An 18,138-nucleotide genomic window follows, 5' to 3' on the forward strand; every position below is an offset into this window, starting at 1 on the left:
TGTTAAACAAAGACTTTCTAAAGGGAATGGAGAAGAGAAAATACCAAGTCTTTTCCAAAACTGGAAAAAGAAAAGGAAGGAAATATGAAGAGATGAACAGAGAAGAGGCCAGATTTAGGCCTAAGGTAAAGGATTTAGGCGCCAGCCACTCCTAAATTTGCAACCTGCATTTAGATTCTGGCTTCCCACTATGACCAATGGGGAGACTCTTAACTTGCTTGCATCAATTTCCATATCTGTAAAATGGGGATGATACCCTCCTCCCAGGCATGTGGTGAGAATTAATTAGTGCTTGTGAAAGGCTTTGAAGATGAAACAGCCTGTGTAAGTGCTAAGTATTATTATTATGAGAGAACTGTCAAGTGCTATAATTAAACAATTTTAAGTCCTACAATATGACCTACTCCAAAATAATCAGGGCTCCAGGAGGGAAACGCACAAGCCTAAACTTTCTTCTCTCTGTGGACTAACAAAAGCTGGTAGGAACCCAGCGCCTGGGATTTCCCAGTGCAGTAAGTGGTAAATGCACAGTCCCCTTAACCTCACCACAAACAATGTCATGAAGGCATTAGGACAGGTTTGAAGTAGCTTAGTGTTCATGGAGATATAGTCATCTAAAGGACAGAGGAAGAAAAGAAGACTCCAGACATTTTCAACTACATCAGACACACACACAGGAAAAATAAGCTTGTCAGAATGCTGTTTCCACTGCCATAAGGAAGGGGAAAGGGTGTGTTCAAATGAAGCCCTCCATAACCTTTGCATGCTGGTGACTTTGAGCACTTACTGCCCTCCACCTCCTGGCTGAGGCTTTCATCCATCTTCTTTCTTTCAATTTAGAAATGATGTGCTTTCAGAGGAACCCTTAACATTCCTTTGTGATTTTTCTTCTGAAAGAACAACTGGTTAATTCGTGTAAATGCCCATCTGTTCATTTACATGAGCAAAAAAGAGAAAGATCTTACCAATGAGGAATGTTTAAAAACTTGACACTAACTTTTAGCAAATGAGAAGAGAATATCAGCCCTATTATTTTCCTCCTAGTATTTACTTATAGGAACTTGCTCAAAACAAAATCTACCCGTTTGTGCACGGGAAGATGGTCAATTCGTATAAACCACAACCCAAACGACATCTCAAAATGAGAAGGAATCTATCTTAATTTAGTGTGGATTTCAATAGTAGTCTTATCAGACTAAAAATAATTCATCTCTCTTACAAAGTCCTTCGCATAACCTAAGGGACTTTTTAAGTAGAGTTATTTTGAAATCACTATGTTCTAGAATTCATGTTTGTTTAATGTCGTAATGCCCGTATGTATTATAATTAAGTATGAAATGTGAAAGTCCTGAATAGGACAGAATTCCACATTGTTACTGAGAGATAATTCATCAACACAAAACGAACAAAATAAAATCTAAACTCAGAGCTTAATTCTCTTTGGAATGCTGGGGGGGGGGGGAATAAAGGAAGGTGCAGATCACTAGGAGAATGTTTTCAAATCAATGGAGATGAATGCTGGTGGCTATAACTAGAAGACAGTAGTGGAACGCTCACAGGAAACAGCTTACCAGAGCTTGAACGTGGGTCTCATCTCCTCACAAATGCCTATTTGACAGAGGCAGCCATTTACTTACTTTAGGCCTCAATTTTTTCTTCAGAAAGGCTAGGAATGTGGGCTTCTAAATTACAGGAGCATTGCGAAGATTTCATAGCATATAGAACTGTGTTCCTTCCTGGCCAGGAAGAACGGCATGGTCTGTAAGTCAGGAATGGAGGCAACGGTTGGGCCTGCCTCCCTGGCATCTGTGCAGATCCCGTCTGAAATGATAGCCAACACTTCGGGGTGGCAAGAACAGCTTCTAATTAATCCTCAACAGGTTACATTGTATTGATTTGCTCCACAAAATTACTAGGTATGCAGAAAGCTATGAGGGTACATTTAGTGGTTAATCAGACTCACACAAAGTTCTTTAGAGCAAAATATGAACCAAAGCACAAGACTTTATTTGATAAGGAGAAACTAAAGTCCACTAAGGCTTTCTGCATTGGTGACAGCTAAACCCATCCATCATTTAATTAATTTAACGACTACGTTCTCCAGTGCAACTGGTATTGGATTCTGGCTTATGCTCTTATTATTATTATTATTACTATTATTATTATTATTAATTATTATTATTAACCTTTTTGGTTTTTGGAGACAGAGGTCATGTAACCCAGCTGTCCTATAATAATTTTCTATTTACTTGATGCTGGTCCTGAACTCCTATTTCTCCTCCTTTTACTTCCCAAGTGCTAGGATTATAACAAACCCTAGGTTGAAACTCACTATTTATGAAATATCATGGTACACGGTCTTCAGATTTCATAAGTAATTAGACCTAAAAGGAAAAGAGGAATGTGGACAGGAAGGACGAAGAAAACTACAAGAAATCACGTTGGGCCACTTGAACTTGAAGATGACTGACTAGACAGAGTAGAGTAGAGTCTTATTTAAACACCTTGATTCTCAGTGTCTTTCAAACTATCCTCTATATCAGCATGGCTATCGTTTGTGTCCCTTACATTAGTATTTTAAATAGATTGGCTCACGCTCGTTACTAGAAGGATCCTTCTTGCTCTTTTGCTTTCTTTTCTTGGGATAGGAGTTATCACACGATAAACATGGCGATGACCAAAAACATTGAAATAAATAACTGTAGCACGCCCTGATCTATGGCTCCATGGTGTTTCCTTCTATTGCTGCTAAAGTGATCACCTGAGTGACTGTGCCTCATAAACTATGCTGCTCTTCCCTCTGTGATGCAGCATATTACGTTGGATGGTCAGAGTTTAATAATTGCTATGTTTTTAGATATTTGTTTAAATAGTACAATCCTATCTTCGGTGGAATGGAACATTGGATGTTATTTTCTCTTTTATTTATCCATCTTATAATAATAAACATAAAAGTAACTCTGAATGCTTACTGATAGCAAATATGTGTGTGTGTGTGTGTGTGTGTGTGTGTGTGTGTGTAACTATTTGAAACTAAAATAAAAATAATCAGACAGGACCATAATAGCTACTGTAGTATATATAATGTTTCCCTTCATTTAAAGAAATAAGTACATTATCTATAAATATTTACATAATGGAAAGTACACAAGATTTATGTTCTAAATTGTGTTCAGTTATTATTCTTTATATTGAAGAGCAAATGGGTTTTACAAATTCCTATTTGATATTTCAAAACTGAAAGGTAATATATATTCAATAAAGATGTATCATAGACACAAAAGACAAACAAACACAGACACACACACACAGAGAGAGAGAGAGAGACAGAGACGGAGACAGAGACAGAGACAGAGACAGAGGGTTCAGTTTTTAAGTGAATATTTCCAGAAAAAAATGCTTTTTAAAAATATTCTCAAATTATGTATGGCTACAAGCTTCCAATATGAGGAGGCACCTGTCAATGTGGGAAAATATCAGTTTGCAGAGCCATTTGTTATACTTATCCCAATAATTAATCTCTTCCTTTCCTTAAATTCCCTTACATTTATGCACAGAGCAGAAGCTCAGTCTCCATCCTAGTTGGCTAAAACTAGGCCCATACTCATAAGCATAGGCAAAGAGAAGTTACCAAATCATTCTCAGCAGGCACCCAACTCTTGTCTTCTTTTTGTTTACAAAGCCAAGTTCAAATGCTTAAACAATAAAACTGACATTACACTTACTGGTCAACTGTATTTAAAGTTTATCACTGACAGTAATTTCCCAGAAATTTGTTCTTAATCTAGCCTCCAAATTACGGGAAGTTTACTTAATTTTATTTTTTAATTATATTAAATCATTAAAAAGTCCCATCAAACAGCAAGCCCTTAAGAGATGCTTTTATTATCTATAATTTACTAAACCAACTTTCTATGCATCACTTTTATTTTTAATCAGAAGGAAAGAGAAATATTCTGATTCTCTCTCTCTCTCTCTCTCTCTCTCTCTCTCTCTCTCTCTCTCTCTGTGTGTGTGTGTGTGTGTGTGTGTGTGTGTCTTTCTTTTCTCTGAGCTTTACCTAGGCAACAAGGAATAAATAGCTCACGGATTATTCTATAAAGTGATCAGTGAGTGAGTTTCTGTTGCCAGTTCTGGATCTACACATTGTTTGGTAGTCTGGTCAATACGCGTACCACGTATAGTTAAATGTTCAGAAATGCAGCAATCCCCCTTGGGTAATGAGGACTTGGAAAACATTTGGACTTCTTTCTGGGGCCTCTGTCTGCTTTCTCTGTCACACCGTCCATGAAGAGTGTCTCTACCACCCTTCAGCCTTACTCAGTCTCCAGCTTTTCTCTGTCTAGGAAGGCCTCACAGCAGAAAGGTAGCTGCCGGCAAGCCAGCTTTTCTATGCACCATTTGCTGAGTTCTCCTGCTCTATCCTCTTGTCTGAATGGAATACCTAATGCTTTACTGGAGAACTAAACAATGACTAACATGAACATTGGAGATAAAAGAACTTGCATTAATGCTAAGGATCATCTTTAAAAGAAACTTCTTAACAAAACAATCCTCACCAAAATATGTCAGTACTCAAGAGTGGCCATTTTATACATAAACGATTGGTTTGGAGGCCTAAGGATATTGGAGATTTTAGGTTTTAGATTTGAGATTTCCAAAGCAAGCAAGATACAAAAGAAGAAAGCTGTCTAGACAAATCACCTTGAAATCCTCAACTCCAATAAGAAATTACTTCTAGCTGACATATTACTCACCCTTAGGTCTACCTATAATTAATGTTTCATGTATTGGTAAATAAGACTACATTTAAATCTGTGAAAGAATTAGTAAGAAATGAAATTGATTCCCAGTAGAGTCTGCCATGTCTGATTCAGAATGCCAGTCGTAATCATGCAAGCTTCTGATTGCTAACAATTAAAATCCTGTTCCCACCCCCTTTTTTCTCCTACTAAATTAAAGTCTTTGTAAAAAAAATTGTAAAATTTACCCTGTCATATTAGTGACAAGTGGCACTCAGCTGGTAAAGTAGTATATTAATACTGATTACTCTGATTAATAGTACTGTAAAAATTGGTTCAATGGCTCTTTAAAAAAATTTTTAGGAGAACTGATGAGAGACATTCTGAGTAGAATATATAATTGGGTCATCACAGTCTATCACAAAGAAAAATATTAGAAATGTATGAATTAATGTGAGCTTTTCTAGTTTGAATCAATAAGCTTATTTCAAATAGAAGAGAATGTCAAATGAAGTATCTACCTTCCTTATATTAAGAGAAACCTTTAAGAAAATAAAGCTCACAGCTTTTTAAAAAAAAACCAACCCTATTAAATTCAAGTGCTGTCAATAATCATGCAAATGAATATAGATTTAGCATTTATAACTGTCAGATGAGCCAATATTGATTGTGGTTTGGATATAACTGTTCTCACAGAAACATAGCATATTACAGAATAAAATCAATACCGCATACTGGTCTGATAAGAGTGGGGAGGGCTTCTATACATAACAGTTTGCTTATCAACTCAGCAGTATTAATAAAGCATTGATTCTTCTAGACCCACATTTCGCAGTTAAGGATCTCTCCTTTTGGACTTTTCTCACTAGTTCTCACTAATAAATACAGATATAGAAAGACCTACTCAAGTAGACTTTTCTGCCAAAGTACCTTATTTAAAAACATCTCTCAGAGAACCCACTCAAGCATAAGAAAGATTAAGGTAGACTGGAGTACTGATGTAATGTAAGGAACCCACCTGCTTAGGACAGTGTTTTCCACGGCATGACTATGTTGCAGCAGGATGTGGTAAACACCCCTGTCTCCATGGATACACATGGATAGATTACTGAAGAAAACTGACAATTAGTATATTTGTAATAATGGAGAAAAACGGTAAGGAGGTAGCTTCGGGCTTGGAAACAGAAACTTCTAAAGCTTAACTCAGAAACAGGTAGATTCTCAAGGAGGCACAAGGCTTTCAGGAAAGCATCAAACATCTCTGGAATGCAGCATCCTTATCTGCAGAATGGAGTTAACGATAATTGATCTCCAATGCTGAAGGACATTATGAATACTGAAGATAATTTATGTAAAGTACCACTCTGTTAACTATAAACTTTCTGTTGTTATAAACTCAGGTTGTCCAATCTAGAAGCAGTTGCTCGCAAAATGTTGACCTCTCAAGTTCTGGAAATGTTCTACCAAGCCAGCAAAGGAGCTATCTGTTAAAGAACATCCAGTAAGGAATTCTTGGCATAGACTAGGGGGTTGTTCTATTTGACTTCTAAAGCTGTTATTATCTTTGGAAATATATAACTATCCCAGAAGATCTCTTCTGCTCCCTGATTAAGTTTAACCAACATTTACTGAGCTCCAACCACCAGACATGCAAACATTAACAAGAATCAATCCACGTCCTTAAGGGACTCGGCATAAATGGAAGATACAGAAACATTCACAAGTTCAAATCAGCATGGCACGTCTGTGATATAAGTTGTAGAAGTCTCACATGTGGGAGGGCTTTCCTTATGGACAAAATCTCAGAGAGAATCACATCAGTAGGATCAACAAAGGAACAAAATGTTCTTGTTGGGTATTATATAACAAACTAAGGACTCCAACAGAACGTGGGGCTTTGGAAAAGACATATACATTGTCCAGCTGCAAGGCCCAGGACAAAGTGTAGTGCTGGAAACAAAATGAGTGCATCATCACTACAAAATACCTCTTAGAATAATAGATAACAGCAAAATCCAACAAATTGACTGAATTTTACAAAACTAAAGAATAACAAACTAAAGAAAGCATTTCAGGACATTATGATCATGTTTGCACAGCATTCAGTGCTAAAAACAATTGTTCTCCACCCAGAGTTCTTCTCAGGTTATAAATTCTCACTCTTCTAGATGTCTCTATAGCCTATGCTTTTGTCCTCTATTCAGTTTAGCTCACTTAAATATCCATTTTTAAAATCCTATATTTGCACAGTAAATGTGGCAAACACTTTTGCAGCCAACACTGTATACCTCATGTATTTTATGTATAGCCAACTGAGAATCCAAAGGAGAAGTGCATTCAGGTACAAAGTTTCCAGCAAATGAATGAAATGGTTTCCAGTTTAATTTTTTTCAAAGGACTATTCTCTGAAAGGAATTCCCTTACAAATATCGTTGTGCAGAATATTATTACATAGGGGGGAAGTACAAAAGTAAAAGGTGATTTGTGATCTGTGTGGGGCAAGGACATTTACAATACTCAGTGTGCCCCTTTCACAACTAGACTGCTAACACAGCAGAAAGGGCAGCCACTCGATCTGCTCACCTCCCAGGCATGCCTGCCTTTTGCAGGTGCGCCTCAAGGACTTCTCTCCCTTATTCTTTGAATCATCTTGCAGACACTAATGAGCATCGCTTTTCAGCTTTAATTATTGGCCCCTGACAAGTCAACATAATAGGAATCAGCCTAACCAAGCATACTCCCCAGCGACTTGTTCAATTACTCAGGTTGTGATTCTCCAGGAAGGCTGAGCGGCTCCTAATTTAACACTGTCAAAAAAATAAACACGGAGATCATTTACAGTTTATCTTTTGACCTTTATGTCACCAAATCTAACAAGATATCTTTTTATATATATTTTTTCTCCCCCTGAATAGAATCAGTGAGATAAATATGGTGTGAGCCTGTTCCAAAGAAAATTAAAGTTTCTGCCTGAGTCACACAGAATGAATGTGGTTGCATAATGCACTTCGCGTAATCTAAAAGATGAGATGTGTTGGGGGAGTCTCTTTATTTTGATCTACTATCTGGCCATAACATTTTATTAGCACATGTCAAAGGGAGACAGTCGCCCCACCACTTACATATATAAACAGTTATCATGAATGTAAAATTAAATTCACATGAAGGGAAGAATTTTTATTCTCTTATTTATTAATTTTGCAGTGCTTGGGATGGAACCCAGGTCTAGGGCTTGCTAATTTGCTGTGTCCTATCTCTGCCCCTAAAGAAAAGACATTAAAGCATAATTTCAACAATTATTTTGAAGTTTTTTATGGCAAATCATAAGAAATGTAATAAATATTATGAAAATTGAATAATGCACATTTATAATAATTATGAATAGACCATAATAAATCAACATTTTGAACTTAGTAGTACAGGACAGAAATTTTCTGAATTAGTTTAGATGATGTAACATCAACTGTAGCATATTTAAGCTATGTCATTAACATTCTTTTACAATTCTTATAATAATATGGTTGTTTTAATAAATTATTCTTTTTTACATGCATACAATTTAAATCTTTCCTTTGTAGGATTAAATGAAAATAAGTCCTTTGCCAGGACATTTTCCCCCCTCAAAAAAATGCTTACCTTCAAACTTTAATCCTGGAAATCCAGAGTATAAGATTCATTCAAAAAATGATTAATTAAATTTGACCTGGTACAATGGCTTCAGAACACTTATTCTCAGAATACTGGAGTATAGAAATCACTACCTAGTAGGGAAAGAAGTCACCCTGGAGACTAGACTGGATCATCAAAATTTGTCACATCAGCTACTAGCAAAATCAAAACAAGTGATTTAATAGTGATGTAGTACTTGTAACTTCATATGAATATCTGCATAAAATATATTTCTGTAAATACATTACATATGATTATTCACTAGATTCTAAAATCGTGTCATCGTTAATGCAAAAGCAAAGAAGTGAAGTCTGTAAAACTAAGGCAGCATTCCTCATCACTGACGTACAGTATGAGGAGGGATTTTTCTTGTTTTCAGAGCTCCAAGGATGCCCAAAGGGGAGAACAAAGTCACAAACTAACAAAGAAAGCAGCTTCTCACTCCTGGTTGTCTGGCTTTCCAGCCCTATTAAAGTCTTAACATAAACTTGAGAACCTAAAATGTACAAAAATACTTCTACAATCCCCCATCCCCAACCCACTCAAGAGGCAATCCGTATACGAGATCCATTCTCACTCTCAAAACCCCAGAAAGCGAGGCACAGGGAAAAAATTGGTTTAGGGTGACAAAATTGAGCGTGTTTCCATTTTTAAATTTTCAACTGAAATTTCCATAGTTAATAGTTTTAAAAAAATGTCCAAAATAATTCACATTCTGGCCAGAGAAAACTGCAGCATGATCTTGAATACAAGCTTTTCAACAACTCAAAAAAGCACAGCTCTCAAAGTTTGGATAAATGGGAGACTTATCAATGGAATGAGTAATAGACTGAAATACATTTCAGTATGGAGGCCAAGAAAGAGGACATAACTTTTTAAAGTGATTAGAGTAGAAGGCAAGTCAATGGGGTGCTGAGATAAGGGGCGACTGCTCCAGAAGGCACCGGTTCAGAGAGAAGGGCCTTTGCGAAGCATGCCAGAAGAAGGAGAGAGACAGGATGCCCAGGGGTAGATGAGGGGAAGGACAAAGGGAGGAACAAAGAGACCAGACCAGACCATGAATGAAGCCGAGCAAAGGAGTAAAAACAGTGATCTGCCTCAAGCACCCAGGGACTCTCCTTCCTCCTGTGGTTACAGATCTGTTCCTATCTCTTCCTCTGGTACCTGTGGGACTCTCACTCCCCAAACATCCAAACCCAGGAAGCCACTAACAAGATGTACCCGGCTCATAATTCAGTTTTCAAAGGTAAGGCTTGTCTGCACAGATCACCCTCGACTACGGTCGAGTTTTAAAGGCACTTTTGTCTTACTCTCCTCTAAGATTAGAATTGTCACTTTCAGGAAAACACCAGGTAGGATTTCATTATACTTTGTGTTTGCCAAATCCTGGAGCAGACTGGGCAAATAGAACAGATTATTTCAACATTTGTAATTTCCCTCTTCAACGTGGAGGTCCGAGAGAGAGAGAGAGAGAGAGAGAGAGGGGGGGGGGGGGCGGAAAGAGAGAGAGAAAGAAAAGAGAGAGAGAAACCAGTCATTCGTAAGATTCCCAACATGTTATCAAGCACCAGTGACCTTTCCCAAGGATTTTTAACAATCGGAGTTGTTTGGCAAGGCCTTCTTTTTCCCTCCAGGCTGATCAATTCCCTCCAGACAGGAGCATGGGAAGCAGAAGGAGATAAGGGTAGGACAAGGACATCTGCATATGGCTGGTTGAGCGGAGCAAGGACCAGTCTATTTCCTCTCTATACACAGACAGCTCGTGGTGTGGAGATGATGCTAAGCTAGTCACAGAACTTTACAGAAAAGTTCAGATTTCAATGTAACCTAACAGCCATAATGACCCTACTCAAATGTGAGAAATTATTAACCAACTGTCAAAATATGGGGAAACAATACCAAAGCCTATTGCTTCAAAGCAATTAATTCACCCGCAGTCTCAAGTTTCGCTCTTTTTGTAATTGAGGCATTTTCAAGGTTATAGAATAATTAAAATACCTCTTCATTACAGAGAAAGCTGATGGAATCTACTAAATTGTGATGCTTGCTTTGGAAACATTTCAAATAAGCAGAGAGGTTACTAACTTGTTTACTAGAACATATATTCAAGTTGCTATTGTTAGCTGTACAGTGCCTCTGTATTCAGTCCAGTGGAACGTAGTTCTAATATACTTCAAATTGTATCCTCTTAATACACCAAACCTGCGCTCATATCTATTGGGCTGGGTGAACAAGCTCCAATCCTTAGGCACTTTGTTCACTGCCTGCCTCACTGAACAGGGTGCAGGTTTTGTAAGATTAGAAAAACAACCTCCTGAAACATGACCATAATATTTGCGAGAGGAGTCTCTTCCACTCCAATAGGAATTTAGCAAATTAAGCTGGGAAATCATTTATGGTTCAGAAGTCCATTATTTCTAGTGAGTGCTATCTTCTACTTTCTGTGAAACCAAGTATGCCTACATGCCAAACGTCCAAGCTGCCTATTCAACCTGACTCTATATTTGTTTTTGAAAATCTGTATGCTGGCCCATGAAGAGAATCAGTTCAGTGGTGGAGTTTATTCATTACTTAAAGGACTGCTTCAGTCCTCTTGTGTCTCACATTCAAGAGGAGAAATCATGACCATCTCAAGCGTTCTCTTCTTCCTGTAAAGTGTAAAAGCCTGACCTAAATCCAAGACGAGCAAGATGATCTGTAAAGGTCAAATTCCACCACCATTCTGAATCCGAGAGTCAGAGCACAGTGACTATTGTCAGTCTTACATCTTAGACTTCCGGAAGAAAGAAAGACGTTCTGTTAAGATGTCTCTGGTGTTAAGACGGCAGAAAGCAGTGCTACTTCTAGCAGGAATGACTGTACAACTTAACTTTATATTTATTTAAAACTATGAAACCTTATAAATGAGACCTATAGATTCCTAATTAGGAAGCCAATACCTTCACTCAGTTCCTTCCTATTTACCTTGAATTATTTCCCTAGCTACTCTGTTAGAATACAGTATATGGTCAGAAATAAATTAGAGTGGCTTGGCTTGATGCAGTATTCACAACTATAACGTCCATTTTGTAAAAGAAAAGAAGGGTCCTTACCTATCTTCAGCAAAAGTTTTCAAACACCCAGTGATTATAACGAGAATACAAAACACGTGAGAACAAGCAGAAGGTGCTATGTAAGCCTGGCTATTCCAACCTTGTCTACAGAGAGAGACAATGAGGATTGAGTCAGAGTCTCACATGCACACACACCCTGCTACTTGTCCACAGACGCCAATGCTTGAATTTGACAAACGGAATCATGTTCCTCATTCTTCTCTGGATCACATAGTATTTTGCTGATAAGTCCAAAAAAGTCAGTCATTTATACCATAGAGTTCACACCGTGGATTCAATATAGTCTCCAATAATTTGGCCTGTACTTAATTTTATTTTGTTTATGTTTTTGTCTTTGTTTTGTTTGGCTACATCATGGTATGTTGTATAGTCAGAATCAGCAATGTTTCATGATATTGTTAGGGTCATTGAGTGATCTGATATCACAGAGAATAACACCATGGTATATTTATGCGTAACAGAATGCATTATAAAATCTTACAAAGAGATTCTTGCCACTTATGTGATCCAGGATATTAATGTAAATAAACATGTTATATTTATTATCAGCTGTGGGTGATATCAGAATACGAGTATGTTTCCCAGAGTCATCTGAAATATTCATAAAAAATTGATACTATACTAATTACTGGTCTTCTAATTTAAGCTTTTGGTATTTGTTTACTACATATTTTTAATAATTCATTATAATTTAGATAACATTGAATTTAAAAAGTGTCAGTTTGAGGGTTATAGAAAAGGAACTAAGTAAAAGTGAGTTCATTCTAATTTATTCTTGGATTGTCTGTACAACAAATATTTCATGTTTATTAGCCTGAAAGCTTAGGTAGAAAAAAAATGTTTTACCTACCTAAGAACAGGGATATTTCTGTTTGGGTCACTATTGAATAACCAATATAGGATAAGGCTTTACTCTAATTAGACACTATTATGAGTTTAATAATTAAGTGAGTGACTCTAGGCTCAATGCATTTGAGGTCATTATAATTACTCCATTATTGAGTTTATACAAGAGATAAACATTGAACAAAATTTTCAAGCATTTTTAAACTCATATAAAATATTTTTATAACATTTTAACCTCCCTATCTTTATATTCTTAGTAAGAAACCAAATTGTTACATTGTTGGTTGCAAAAGTAGGCCATGAATGGGTACACTGTCTTTTAATCTTTTAAATAGTTGCTTTGGGTAGATTGTATACTTTTATATAGGTACCCTGTATGTTAATTGTAGAAACATTAAGCATTTTGCATGGACTGCTTTGGAAAGCATCAGTGGAAACAGAGGTACACAGACCAGAAGCATTCAGTGACCTATACTTCAAGAACAATGAACAATGACCCAGGTCAACTGCGTCCACCTTAATGCCAGTCATCTCCGGTTGTTTTATTTTTAACTAGAACAAAACAGCCAGCATTAACTCTCAACTCATTTGTGAGAGGGAAAAAAGGGATAAGGGTAACCCTTCAAGAATCTAAAAACTCAACTTCTACAAATCATAAAATAGTTCAGAAAAAGCAATATTCTATAATCAGCCATCAATAGCAGGCTCTCCCAGAAAAAGATCCGGGAAGAAATTTTTTTATTTAGAGTCTTTGAGACATTAATTGGGCACAGAAACCATTGCCGATGAATGCCTGACGTTAGGAAAGAAAAGAAACAAATTCTGTTTCCATAAAATCTAAACAACCATGTGGCCAAGGTGTAAAGGACTTGTTTAAACACATAGGCTACTTTGTGCCTTGAATTATTTTGAACATTCCAGGGAACTGTTGTTGCATCAATTTTAGAGATGTCGCAAATATAAAGGCACGTGTATTGCGAAACACTCAGAGGAAACTCTGATAAGCACTAGTGGTAAAAGCATTGGTGTACTGATTATATACTGCCTGTCAGGTGCAGAGGACTATCTCTATCAACTCTGATAGAGGCACACTCAAAACCATAAGGCACAAAGGTCTGAAGCAGTCATACATGTCTATTTATGTGTTTAAATGACATGCTAACAAAACCTAAACATATCTGGGAAGAGGCACTCTTAATTGAAACTATCCCTCCATAAGACTAGCGTCACGAAGTCAGTGGTGCATTTTCTTCAACAGTGATTGATACAGATGGCCCCTGATGTCTACGACTGTGCTAACTACGGTTAGGTGGTTAGGGGGTCCTGGGTGTTATAAGAGAGCAGGCTGATCAAGGAACAAACATTCCTCCATGGCTTCTCTTTTCCTGTCTCTGGGTTCCTACTTTGAGTTCCTGCCCTGACATCCCTTACTGATAGACTATTTCCTAGAAGATTAAGATGAAATAAAAGTGTTCATCCAAAAGTAAATGAATAGATAATTAATTAATTAGTTACTTAATTAATTAATTAAAAATGCTACTTAGCAGCCTTCATAGGAAGGAAACATATGAATGTCTAATTCCTATGTCAATTGTTGAAATAACAATGTCCAACAACTTAGCAAAAAATGTCCTCCGCCAGTCAGTGACACCATGTGACCTCAGCTTAAATGCAGCAATTGGTATCAGGAAGTCAGGAATGCTAACAACACGTCGGACCATTTTACTGCTCACATTCCCTATGTTACCTATTTACTGCAACTCCAAGAACAAATTCGCCAGCTTTATGATCACAGAGATGAAGGTAGCATTGGCGTTAACCATAGACTACAGCTATGCTTGGTTTGTACAAACACCGCTCCTTCTAGCTCAGTGTTTCACCACAGTTCATAAATGAAAGTAGTCCTGCAGTATAAATGAGGCATGTGTGAGTAGTATGCCCAGTTCTGAAACGTTATATCTTACTTTTCCTATTAGCAAATATTAACTTAATTTCTGGTCACCCAAGTGCATGGCTTATCTTCCTCAACAAACTCCAAATACTAGAAGAAGACCGGGTTGAACCTTGGCCATTGGTGCAAACAGTCTGTGCTTTCCACATACATGTGGTGGGCACCAGGCACGCCTACAGGGAAATTTCATTGTACTGCTCAGACTTATAAAGCCATATTCTTTAAAATCAGTTATAGCAGAAGAAGGCTGGTATCTTGATCTCCTTTTCCTTAATACTATTTTTCCCTGCTAAATGATTCCAAACTTTACTATCAACAAAAGGTGCAACGTTGGAATATGTCAAATCAACACTTAAGAAAGTACCCAACACTGTGGGATAATCCAAAGAGAATGTTCCCTTCGGTGGCCTTTGGATTACATTTGATTAGGTGGAACTTGGGTATGTGGATAAAGGGTCAAGTACACACTCCTAGAACAAGCAGAAGAAAGAAAATATAATTAAATGTATTAACTAGGTGGTCATCCATAATAGTACAACACTAAAATAAACTACAATGTTAAAAAATATTTTTCTTTTTTTATTGAAAATATATTTCAGGGCTGGAGAGATGGCTCAGTGGTTAAGAGCACTAACTGCTCTTCCGGAGGTTAATTCCTGAGATCAATTCCCAGCAACCACATGGTGGCTCACAACCATCTGTAATGGGATCTGACACCCTCTTCTGGTGTGTCTGAAGACAGCTACAGTGTAGTTATATATGTAAAGTAAATAAATATTAAAAAAAAGAAAATATATTTTTCCCATACAATGCTCACTAATCACAGTTTCCCATTATTCTGCTATACTCAGAGACTGGTATCTTGTCCAGTTATCAGAGAGGTTTCCTCTGGCAGCAGATGGGAACACAGGCAAAGATCTACAACTGACATTAGGCAATGACAGAGTCTAAATTAAAGAGTCTCCATTGGGTCCCTCCTTGGAGCTTAGGGAACCCTGGGGAAGTAGAGGGGATATAGGAGTCAGAAGGAAAATACCTTTTTAAAAAGGGAACATTTTCGGGTTGGGGATTTAGCTCAGTCATAGAGCGCTTGCCTAGTATGCGCAAGGCCCTGGGTTCGGTCCCCAGCTCCGGGGGGCGGGGGAGACGGAACATTTTCAATTGCTTGTACAACCAAACTAACAGCTACCCCCTTAAACCACAGCAGTGAAGGAAAGCCAAGCAATTGTTTACTGACAGGTCTTGCCCAACATAACCCTACAGGTTTAAAAACTTAGGTACAAAGACTTAACTATCTGTGTTGCTGTATAACTGCCCCAAGAGTGAGAAGCAGTGATAATATGGCGGCGAGCCTGAAATAGTGCAAACAGGCCCAGCAAAAGACTGCAGTACCTTAAAGTCTCTCAGATGGCAGGCCTGACAAGCCACCATGACCTTTTAAATAGATCCAGTGGGGTAAAGTGATGCTACTCGAGTTGGGGCAATTAAAAGTACTCGGGTGAAGTAGGAAGATGGGGTGCTACATGTTAAACTCTCAAATGTTTATACATTTAAAAATCTGATTATTGAATGGATTAAGAAAATACTATTGTATATATTCCCTGGATTTTTAAATACTGTTAAAATTTTCATATTAAAAAATACTTGCTAGTTTGGTACTTGATACAAATTTGTAATTATAGTTGTCATGATTAATTCTCCTTCTCCAAACTGAATAGTAATTCAAGTCTATACAGTGGTTAGTGTACCTGCTGGGGATGGGGGAGTGGATTAAAAAAGAAAAAAGCTAACCAGTGTTGAGCTGTATTATATTTAAAAGGACAAGAGAACTTTTTTTGTCACCTTAGGTACAACTTGGTTAAAACAATGTTCTGGGAAATTAATATGTACATCATTTGGAATGTTCTCCAATTTTCAAGTAGAAGGTACTGTACTAATATAAAAATACTTGTTCTAGGTCCAAACAATTAATATACTTGCTAAATTTAAGCAGGGGCAATCGCTATATCCAAGTATGGGGATACGCAAGTTTCCTACTTTCTAGTATAATGTAGACATAAGCTGTGAAGGAAAGTATATGGTTTCTATGAGTGCCCATATACACCCACACATACATATATGGATATATGTGCCTGTCTATGTATATGTGTGGCGTGGGCAGCTATATGGTTTTTCTCCATTAGTTTCATTGCATTGACTAGGATTTGCATGAAAGGCTGCTGTTCCCTAAGGCAAATGCAGTGACTAAGTGGATTAAATGCAAAGCGACCAGCCTCAACAGGCACAAGACAAACATTGAATCAAAAACAAAAAATAAATAAATTAAATTTGTTAACTATTGATTTATCCAGTGATAACCGAGTAATTTCTAATAAACAGACAAAAATCAAAGCAATATGCCCTCCAAATAGTCATCATTAAAAAAAAGAGGAAAAGAGCCTCCAAGAGCCCTTTGCAGGTTCCAGGTGAGGGTGTGCTCCGGAAAGAGGGAAAAAAAATCTCCCTCACTTCTCTGTTGGCTGCACTTTCTTATTCACCACTCTGAGCAAAGCAATTTGATCCTGGTTTCTGTAGCCAACCTGGTTCAGCAGGATTTCTCACACACCCTGAACAAAAGGCTATTCCCCCTTACAAAGTACTTAGCTCAGATATTTGTCAAGATTGAATTGATTGCAGCCAGAGGACTGAGCTCAAACCATGATGTGAATGTCTCTTCCCCTGGTCACTAAATCCCTACTTTGGTTAGGAAGAGGAGGGCTGGGGAGGTGAAAACTTCATAATGTATCATTTCCTCTTATGAATATGTAACAGTTAAATGAGGGGAAATAGCTCACAGAAACTTAAGGAAAGTAATATACCTTTTGTTTGTTAATTTATACTTGAATATCTTAATTCATCAATCTCATTGTATGAATTTATCTTAACATAAACTTTCTGTGAGAGCAAACCCCCTGACTTTTAACTTGTAGCCACAGGTCCTCCTAAGCTTCAACTCTACTCACGCAAGTCCCCTGTCATAACACTTAAACTCCAGCTGAGGTAATAGGAGTTATGATAAGCCGTGCAATGATAATGGTATGGCTGGAGAAATGGATGCAACCTTGAGTTTATTTAACATTGCAGTGGTAAAACACACAAAATCTCTGGACTTGTTCATCACGGCACAGAAAATACATGGCAGTTTCCTTTGTAGTGACATTCGTGCTTCTGCCCTGCAAAGCCTCCAAAGAAGCAGATGTATCCCAGGCCCTGCTCAGACAAGGCGGTGGTCACCACCATTTAAGAACTGCGCCAGCGAACGCCAAGGAAAGTTTCCGTGTTAGTAATTTATGATGAATTACACTCTGCAGTGGAGGCTAGAGACAAAACAACGTGATTGAATAGGATAACTCAGCTTCACGTGCTAGAAACAAAAAGAGGGACTTGGAGGATGGGCCATTAGGGAAAGAAAGGGTTTGCCACACAAGCGGATCGCAATTTCAATTCCCAGAACCCACTCAACAAGTAAGCATGGAGACCCACTTGTACTCGCAGCACTGGGGAGGCAGACACAGGGATTCCTGTGTATACTCAGGCAACTAGACTTCTCTGTTCTGTTTCCTCTATGCTAGAGATCTGTGTGGAAAGACAAAGGAAAACAGCACAAACAACAAACAAATGAACAAAAACAAACAGAAAATAAAATGAAAAAAATGACTTAGGAACAGTACCTGGGTTTAATCCCTGAGTTCAATATGCATATATACACGTGTGTATATGCATACAGATATGCTGCTGCTTTCACAAAGTATTTTTAATCCTACCTTAGGTACTTCTA

The 18,138-nt window shown here is 37.6% G+C and overlaps 1 protein-coding gene and 1 long non-coding RNA gene across 11 annotated transcripts in view; one reads left to right on the top strand and one right to left on the bottom strand.

Annotated features, from left to right (window-relative positions):
* The window catches only part of Trps1 (transcriptional repressor GATA binding 1), a 226,489-nt gene that overhangs the window by 122,791 nt on the left and 85,560 nt on the right, over nucleotides 1-18,138 (bottom strand). The gene's annotated exons all lie outside the window — the stretch shown is intronic.
* The window catches only part of LOC120093649 (uncharacterized), a 51,165-nt gene that overhangs the window by 13,950 nt on the left and 19,077 nt on the right, over nucleotides 1-18,138 (top strand). Inside the window, exons 4-5 of one of the 2 annotated variants that reach the window (XR_005487107.2) lie at nucleotides 1-125; nucleotides 6,143-18,138. The exon at nucleotides 6,143-18,138 is cut by the window's right edge and continues 19,077 nt beyond it. This is a non-coding gene — a long non-coding RNA (uncharacterized LOC120093649). The other variant, XR_005487105.2, reaches the window with a different exon arrangement.

The sequence above is a fragment of the Rattus norvegicus genome, chromosome 7, assembly GCF_036323735.1.
Source record: "Rattus norvegicus strain BN/NHsdMcwi chromosome 7, GRCr8, whole genome shotgun sequence".
Lineage (NCBI taxonomy): Eukaryota > Metazoa > Chordata > Mammalia > Rodentia > Muridae > Rattus > Rattus norvegicus.